Here is a 10,271-nt window from a genome sequence, read left to right on the forward strand (position 1 = left end):
GTTTGCATTTTAGAAGATTCAAGGGCTTCTGAAAGGAAAACTATTTCAGACTTTCAATTACAAACTACCGCAGTTTGTGGTTTAGTGGAAAAAGGACTGGCCTGGGAGTCATCACTAACTGTAAAGGCCAAGACAGCCACTCAGTCAGTCTGTATGGGCCTCACCAAATCCACTCTAAATTAAAAAAAAAAATTTTAACACATATATTGTATCTTTAAGATATCTTTAAGATAGAGAATTCTGTGATTCTATTGCTTAAAGAAAGAAACTAATAACGAAAAGTCTAAGAAACTGGAGATCTAAAATGATAGTTTTTGAAGGAGTCTTGGAAACATTTTTATTCAACACATATTAATTGTGTACTTACTAACGTGCCAAGCTCTGTCCTAGGCTCTAAAGATACCACCCTGAAAATGCAGATAAAGCCCCTTCTTGTAGAGCTTTCACCGTGGTGGGAGACAGATGGTCTTTTTTGCGACTGTAGCATAAATGAGGCGGGAAGTGATTGCAGGATTGCAAGCAGATGAGTAACATGATCTGAAGAACTAAAGGAAGACTCAAATTCCAAATGCTATGTGGAGGCAAAAGCTGGACAGCTGAAGTCCAGGTGGTGCTAAATAATAAACTAGAATAAACTAGAGGATGGAGTAGAGCTTATCAAGACCGAGGTGGAGGGGGATGGGGCCAGGGATACTGTTCGACATGGGGAACTTAGGGAAGGTATCCAGAGGGAGGGAGCAGCGAGCACCTAAGTCTTGAGGTGGGGCCACATTTGGGGTATTCTGAGAGGAGTGAGAAAGCCACTGTGACTAGGGATGTGTGTGAGAAACAGGGAAAGGAGAGGATGGGCTAGGAGAGGTCGGGGCCCCAGGTCATCCAGGGCTTTGGGACTGTACTATTATGAATGAGGCAGGAAGTAATTGCAGGATTGCAGGCAGATGCGTAACATGAGCTGAAAAACTGAAGGAAAACCCAAATTCCAAATAATATATGGGGGCAAAATAATTCCCGGGATATCAGACACCATGTCAAGATACGTGACGCTCTAAATCGATTGGGGAAATTTGTTTCAGCGAATGCTTAAAACAAAAGTGTTGGCTCTTGGTGTGCAGCTGGCTGGAAGTTTCATCTGTTTATTTATTGAAGGGTTGTTGGTTGCCTGTTGTGTGCTACACATTGGGAATTCAGTGAGATGAAAGACATTATCTCTACCTGTTCTACAGACAAGGACATGGAGGTCTTGTCAAATTGAGTGAGTTATTGGCTAGCAAGTGGCAGAGTTAGAATCCCAACCCAGGGTGGTCTGACTCTAGATGGGGCGACCAACATTTGCAATCCTGCAGGCTATCCAGATGAGGAAAAGCATTTTGAGAAATGAAGACACTTGCCCAAGACCGCCACACTTTAAAGGGCAGAGCTGGATTTTAAAGGGATGCCTATAGACTGTCTGTCCACGGTGCCATAAGTTGAAACCCCTGGAAGGCAGCTTGGTGATAAAGATGCGTAGCCAAATGTTCAGTAGGAAGTGCCCTGAACATCAACACCCGTGAAGGCAGGGGAAGGAAGCAGGGTGGAGTTGAGGAGACAGCTGAGCTGTGACGCAAGCCCAACACAGGCCTCGGCCAACCCTTAGGAAGCTCTACAGCTGAGAACAGGCCTTCGGAGTTGTCCTGAGTTGGGGTGAGGGGCCTGGGCCCTTATACACCACGTTGATCAATCTTTGGGTCTGGCTGCTCCTAGAAGGGGAGTGATTTGGGGTGAGGCAGTTTTCTTCAGTGAGGTCATCCTCCAAGAAGAATGACACTGGGATCACACTGGGAAATAAACCCATCACTCCATTCAGAGGGACCTGAGCAGCACATCCCAGAGTCCACACACATTCTCTTCGCATCCTCACAGTGACTCTCAGTGACGTCCCTGGCCTTTTTCAGGTTACAAAAATACCATAGACCCACTTATTATATTTGACCTTTTAAAAATTTTTTCTTGGATGGGCGTGGTGGCTCACGCCTGTAATCCCAGCACTTTGGGAGGCCGAGGTGGGTGGATCACGAGGTCAAGAGATCGAGACCATCTTGGCCAACACGGTGAAACCCTGTCTCTACTAAAAATACAAAAATTAGCTGTGTGTGGCGGTACACACCTGTAGTCCCAGCTATTTGGGAGGCTGAGGCAAGAGAATTGCTTGAACCCAGGAGCGGAGATTGCAGTGAGCTGAGATTGCACCACTGCACTCCAGCCTGGTGCCTGGCGACAGAGCAAGACTCTGTCTTAAAAAAAAAAAAAAAAAAAAAAAAAAAAAAAAAAATTTCTTTAAGGAGGCAGCAGTGGGTGAAAACAAATTTTCTTTAGGCTATGCTTACCATCATATTTTATATTTTATGTAAAAAAGGCATTAAGAAATGGCTTTTAGTCTCCCTTTCATTTTATTCCTACCCCACATTTGGCCAGTCTATCTCTTTCCTTTCTGTCTTCACTCTTCGGAGGTGTTGGATAGTGGAGAAGGTTGTACTCAGGTATTCCAATAAAAGAGCTTCCTTTGTACAATTAGGGGGAAAAGATAGAAATGCTGCCTTTAAAGCTACTGATGGCCTGGAGAGCATCAGCTTGAGGAATTTTCTTAACTGCATGACTTTGCCAGAGCAAAGTGAGGGGTGCTCACCCTTGGGAGTCAAGTAGCCCTTTGTTTTGTTGGAACTGCTTATGAAGCATCAGGCTGCAGCTTTTCATAGGAACCACCTGCAGTGCACAGGAGGGCAGGACTGGCGCTCTGTACGTGAGCATCTGTGGAGTGGGATAGTACAGGTATTGATCGACTTACGACCTATGCAACTTACGACCATTCGACTTTACGACCACAATCGCTAGCCACGACTGCTCCGCGTCTGGCAGCGCAAACGTTGCCCAGCTGGGCGTACGACAGTGCGGACCAGCTTCCAGCAGCACTACCATCTCCGCGTGCACCATTTCAACTGTACATATAGCCTACTCAACTTACAACCAAATCGTGTTATGACCGGTCTGCCGGTCCCAATCGTGGTCATAAGTTGAGCACTAGCTGTACTGGAAACCACAGCAGTGGCTAAAATTGCTAGGCTGAGTGCATAGAGTCTGAAAAGAAGAGGGCCCAGGACCAAGCCCTTGGGGGTATGGTAAGATTTAGGGAGAGCAGAGAAGGAGTCATAAGAGACTCAGAGGAGCTGAAGGAGAAGCAGGGAGTGGTGTCACAGGGACTGAGGAAACAGGGATGCAGGGAGGAGGGGTTGACTGCTAATGCTATGAGAAGTTGTATAAAATGAGAAGCAAGAAGTAGCACTTGATATTGCATATAGGGTAGGAAGAGTTTATGTTTGAATGGAGTTTCTAGCTGGCTTGAGGTTTTGTTTGAATGAAATGTCCTGTGTACCCAGCACTGTAGCAGATTAGGCACTCTGGATGATCTCCCAACTGAAAGAGCTAAAATGTTGTTAAAGATATGAACTCTAACACCTTTATAAATGTATTTCTGAGGTAGAAGGAAAGTAAGAAATGCACAGACTACACAAATGAAATAAAACTAAGAACCCTAGGTGAGCAAAGAGCAAAACCAGGTTTTTCTCTGATGGGTTTGCTGATCCTAGAAATCTGGACCTTTTCATGGGCAGCCATACTAGACTAGGGAACAGATGAGAATATCTATATTCTGCAAAGTGTAGGGAATTGACTAAGATTCCCTTGCCTAAATTTGGCTCAAATGGCCAAGCTCTCTGAATAAGGGTGAATGAGAAATAAACCTGCCATAAAGAAGGCATCTTGCTTACTTTGACCTTAGCACTGGAAGGAGGGGAAAAAAAATCCCCTAAGGATTTTTAACCATAAGATAGCCTCAAATGTTTTGTATCTGGATTCATCTACCTCTTGGCCTAAAAAACCACAAACATCAAGTTTAATTTAAATGGCCTCGAGGTGATATTCTCTTGGGTAACTGGCAGAATTAAAAGCAAATCCTTTTAGATACCTCAATTTCAAGCAAACATCAAACAAATTTCTACTGGTAAAGTTTTAAGAGAAATGAACAGAATTTTCAGATATGAAATGTAAAACAATTATGTTTACTATGTTTAAACAAAAGAGAAGCTTACAAACATGAGCAGAAACAAGAGACCTTAAAGAACAAATAGGCAAGTTTAAGAAATAACCAGACTTCCTAAAAATAAGAACTGAAACATTAGAAATTTAACATTCAGTGGACAGATTAAGTAATAGATTGATGCAGCTGAAGAGAGAATTAGTCAATTGGAAGATATATCCAAAGAAATTATTGAGGATGCAAATCTGAGAGATAAAAAAGATGCCAATTCTAAAAAGAGAAGGTAAAAGAGAGGGTAGAATGGTAGAATGTGTTATACATGTAAATTGATCTTCCTTCTACAATGGGATACTGAGAGAATGGGGAAGAAACAATAATTAAAGTTAAGGGCTGATAATTCCCCAGAATTACTGGAAATAGTTCCCCAGATTCAGGAGGCCTAATAAATCCAAGAAAAAGAGAAAGAGAGACAGAGACAGAGAGTAAAAGAGTATTATAAGAGCCCAGATAGAATAAGGCAGGTAGTCTGCAAAGAAACAACACAGCCTAATGACTGACTTGTAAAAAGCAACAATAGAAGCCAGAAACAGTGAAAAAAATTTTCAATATGCTGAAAAAATTGTTTTTCAACATAAAATTGAAACTATCTTTCAAGAATAAAAGTAAGAACAGTTTCAGACAAATAAAAACTGTTTACTCTTGCATACTCTTATTATAGAAAATGCTATGGCATCTACTCCAGGCAGAAGGAAGATTATTCCTAATAGAAAATCCAAGATGCAAGAAAGAGTAGTGAGTACACATAGTGGCTAGTATATGCATAAAATGTGTATGTGTGTAGGGGAGCAGCAAATAGGCTAGAACCAAAGCCCAGGATGACAACAGCAGACAATGTGGTAGGGAGAGTGATAGCAGCCAAAGCCTCGGAGCCCTTGTCAGATAGGAGAATGAAGCTATTGATTAACTTTAGACTTTAATCTACAGAATTTAGTCTATATATGTAAATAGTCTTGGTAACCATTAAAAGGACAGAGATAGGGTATGGACTTTCCAAACCAATCAGAAGAAAAACAAATTTAAAAAGATGAAACAAATCTCTTAATTTTAAAAAGGCAAAAAGGTAGGGGCAGAAGATTTATAAAATAGGTCAAATAGAAAGTAAATAATAAGAGAATAGAAATGAATCCATATGTATTGTCAATTAGAATAAATATAAATAGACTAAACATAGAGTCAAAAGACCTCAACCATCAGATGGAATTTTTTAAAAATCAGCCACTTATAAAAAATGCAGTTATCAACAACATAAAGATACAGACAGATTGAAAGTTTAAGTATGAAAAAATATATACCAGGCAACTACTAGCCAAAATAAAGTGATATTATTGTATTAATGGCTCACAAAAATCAGGCCAAATGTTTACAAGAGTTTAAAAAGGTCACTTTGTAGTGAAAAAGCCTCAATTAACTAGGAAAATATAATAATTTTAAACCAGTACATCCCTAGTAATATAGCCTCAGTGTACATTAAACACAAGTTTGACAAACTATAAACAGAAATTGAAAAGCCCATTATCCTAATGAGAGATTTAAAAACAACTCTCTCAGTAAATGTTAGGAAATGCAGCCCTCAAAAAAATCCATAAAATATAGAAAATTTGAGCACTGTATGATCTAACTGACATTTATTAGACATTACATCTAAACTCATATATCTTCTTTGTATGTACATGGAACAATGAAGGAGTGCTAGGCTAAAAAGCTGGCCTCAATATCAAGGAATTGGGGTCATTCAGATCACTTTCTGTTATTACAGTGCAATTTAGTGACAAATCAATAACAAACATGTAACTAGAAAACCCAACAGGTTTGGATATAATTTTTTTAAAAAATTACTGTAGAAGCTAGAAAATAAATAGTACTTAAATACAATAAAAAGTACATTATACCAAAACCTGTGAAATTGCACTAAAAAGGCATTTAAAATTTTCTATACTTAGAAACGAAGAAAGTGTAGGAATTTCTCTTTTTAAATTTTACTTATTTGTTTATTAATATAGATATGGGATCACACTATGTTGCCCAAGCTGATCTCAAACTCCTGATCTCAAGTGATCCTCCCACCTGAGCCTCCCATAGAGTTGGGATTCCACGCGTGAGCCACTACACCTGGCCAAGGCTGAGAATTTCTAAGCTAAGCTTCTAATTTAGGAAGTCATTTAAAAGAATATCAGAATAAACCTAAAGAAATTAGAGGGAAAAAAATGAAGATATGAATATAAATTAATGAAATAGAAAATAAACATAAAATATGCAAAAATTTAAAACCCAATTATTCTTTGATAAATTTCTATAGTTATCAAAACAATGAGAATAAACGCATCAAAATGTAGATAATAAAATATTGTGAACAAATTTATGTTACTAAATTTGAAAATTTAAATGAAAAAATTCCTACCAAAATGCCAATTAACAACACTTACTCAAGAAGGAATGGAAAAACCTAGATTTCCTTTATCCTTAAAAGAAAACGATTGACCGGGCGTGGTGGCTCCCAGCACTTTGGGAGGCTGAGGCAGGTGGATCACTTGAGGCCAGGAGTTTGAGACCAGCCTGGCCAACATGGCGAAACTCCATCTCTACTAAAAACACAAAAAATAGCCAGGCATGGTGGCTGCATGCCACTGCACTCCAGCCTGGGAGACAGAGCGAGACTCCATCTCAAAAAAAAAAAAAAAAAAGATTAATAGTTAATAGTTAAAATATCTCCTGACAAAGAAAACTGAAGGTCCAGCTAGTTCTTCATATGAGTTATACCAAACTTTCAAGCAAACAGATTATGCCAATATGATTGGAATCGAATAGGAAAAATAAGGAAAAGTTGCTTCTCACAAAAAGCATAACGACAAAATTCTAGAGAACAATGTAGAAGCACTCCCATGACGCGAAAAAGGGGAAGGATTCCTTAAGGTGCAAAATGTGCTCCATTGTAATGGAGAAAGTCGCTGAAAATCTACCGACCGTAAAATGGAGAATTTAGATTGGTGTAATCACTTTGGAAATATTTTGACATTATTTAGCAAATTTAAACATTAATGTATTATGTGAACCTAAATTTTATTCTTATGTATATACCCTTAAAAGACTTGCGTGTATATGAAGATCTATAAGAATGAGCATTAAAACATCATTCAAATTACGAAAGCTAGAAACAACTCAAATGTTCAATTACAGTAACAAGAATATATAAAGTGTAGCAGCAGATTCCCACAGTGGAATGTTATTCATCAGTGAAAAGGAATAAACGACTGCTACATGAAGACGCATGGAAGTCTCAAAAGCATAAAAACAATCTCAAAAGACTGTTTCTCTGCGGCCATGAGAACCAATCACAGAAGACTTTGTGATTTCACGTTTGGAAAGCCTTTAGGTAGATGAAACAGTCAAAACTAAAAACACAGTTTGGGATGCATGCAGATGATATGTTGTTGATTCTAAGCCATGTCTCCTTTTTTGACATTTCAATCATTTCAAAATTGAGATTCATTTTGTAACCAAAGTTTTGTCAACAAACCATTCATTTTGTAAGTAGCTTTCGTAGACTTGAAATCATGACGCATCTTACAATGTTGGGAGCTTAAGTTCAATGAAATATGGTAGGAAGTGGAACTATAAAGAAAAGCATGAGAAGATCAACATAAAATTTGGGACACCTATGATTACCTACGCCTGGGAGGGAGGAGGTTGCAAGAAGGAAGGGGAAGCAAGCAGAATTCTATTTACTGACAATGTGCTATTTTTCACCTAGGTGCAGTATATTGGTGTTTGTTTTCTTCCTCCTCTTCTTCCTCCTCCTCCTCCTCTTCCTTCTCCTCCTCTTCCTCTCCTTCTCTTTCTCCTTCTTCTTCTTCTTCTTTTTTTTTGAGGCAGGGTCTCACTCTGTTGCCCAGGCTGGAGTGTAGTGGCACAATCTTGGCTCACTGCAACTTCCACCTCCCAGGTTCAAGCTATTCTCCCACCTCAGCCTCCTGAGTAGCTGGGACTACAGGCATGCATCACCACGGCCTGGCTAATTTTTTGTATTTTTGGTAGAGACGGCCTTCGTGTTGGACAGGCTGATCTCACACTGTTGGCCTCACATGATCCTCCCACCACACACCTGTAATCCCAGCACTTTGGCTGAGATTACAGCCTCCCAAAGTGCTGGGATTACAAGCGTGAGCCACAGTGCCTGGCTTGTTTTATTATTATTCTTTAAAAAGGTTAGATTTTCACATGTATAAATATCTTTCACAATTAAAAAAAAAAGAGTGAATGAGGCGAGTAGGTGGAGACACACATGTAGTAGCTCAGGAAGCTGGACGGTAAAGGGGAGAAGAGAGTGAGGTGGGCCAGGCGCGGTGGCTCAAGCCTGTAATCCCAGCACTTTGGGAGGCCCAGGCGGGTGGATCACGAGGTCAAGAGATCAAGACCATCCTGGTCAACATGGTGAAACCCCGTCTCTACTAAAAATACAAAACATTAGCTGGGCATGGTGGCGCGTGCCTGTAATCCCAGCTACTCAGGAGGCTGAGGCAGGAGAATTGCCTGAACCCAGGAGGCGGAGGTTGCGGTGAGCAGAGATCGCGCCATTGCACTCCAGCCTGGGTAACATGAGTGAAACTCCGTCTCAAAAAAAAAAAAAAAAAAAAAAAAAAAGAGTGAGGTGGCCATTGTGGGAGAATGTGGAGGAAACTCCAGGAAATAAACAGAAAGACTGAAGAGCTGGGAGGTGTCTGAGCTGACACATATGGAGAAACTGGCCTTTCAGGGAGACACCTCCTCTATTTTAGCAAGAGGGGCAAAGGGGAGAATGGGCTTACAGAATTGACAGTGGAATTTTCTCTTTTCCCCTTGATGGTTTCTAGTTTCTTTACAAAGAATTTATATATGGTCTGGTACAGTTATCAGGAATGAGATGGGCAAATGGCATGAGGGGTGGGCATCTAAAATGAAAACGATTGTTCAGCAGTTATCCCACGCTGGGTACTCAACCAAGAGCCTTTGACATCCATCATTCCATGTATTGTTCTCATTAACACTACGCGGTATACATTCTCTCATGATGCCTGTAATAGTTTCCTAGGGCCACAGGAAAATAATAAAATACCACAGATGAGGTGACTTAGGTAACAGGAATTCACTTTCTCCCTGTTCTGCAGGCTGGCGGTCCATGAGCAAGGCGTGGACTGGGTTGGTTTCCCCTGAGGCCTTTCTCCTTGGCCTGCGGATGGCTGCCCTTTGTGCGTGCTCAGCCCTGCCATCTCTCCGTGTGCTTCACCTCCTCTCCTGTAAGGACACCCATCAGACTGAATCAGCTAAAGTCCTCATTTTCACTTAATCACTTCTTTAAATACGGTCACATTCTGAGGTGCTGGGGGGTTGGGGCTTGAACTTATGAATTGCGGGAGACACAATTCAGGCCATCACAATTCCCATTTCTCAGAGAAGGAACTGGAGACACAGAAAGGTCAAACAGCTTGCCAAGGTCATGCAGCTCCTCAGCATCAGAACTGGGATGTGGACGCAAGCAGGTCATCTGCAGTGGCTGAACACCAACCATTCCTCTACACGTCTAGTCCTGGGCCTGGAAGAGTGAAGAAGGATGGAAAGGTCTTTTGGAGAATGTTTTTAAAAAACAGAACAGAATAAAGGAGCAATATTCTCAGACTTTTCTGAGGTGTCCCAGCAAACAGAATGGAGGTGAATGCTCCAGAAGCCAGGATGGACGATCCTCTTACAGCCTCCCTGTTAAAATCTGGGCTTTAAGGAGTAACATGAAAATCTAGGCTAAAACGGCAGGAAAGGTCAACAACTTAAGCATGAGCTGAAATCCACTCCTCCTTGCTCTCGAGGGGCCAGGTGTAAGTTAGGGACTGAGAAGGGTGACACCTGCTGGGCTCCGATGATCAGAATGGGTGGGACCTGGCTCCTTTCATATGTGGTCCCTTGCTACCCTCTGCTGGCCAGGACTGGGAATACGCAGGAAGCTGCTGGTAGCCCCACTTCCTCCGAAATTCAACAGATCTGGGAAAGACGGGAAGAATCTACTGGAATCACACAGCGTGGCGCATGTCAGTTCCTCTCCACACATATATACGCATATTGAACCAATGTTACAGTCAGTTTTCACCTTTTACAATTCTATTACTGTATAGCCGTT

Source organism: Cebus imitator, unplaced genomic scaffold, assembly GCF_001604975.1.
Source record: "Cebus imitator isolate Cc_AM_T3 unplaced genomic scaffold, Cebus_imitator-1.0 Scaffold32, whole genome shotgun sequence".
NCBI lineage: Eukaryota > Metazoa > Chordata > Mammalia > Primates > Cebidae > Cebus > Cebus imitator.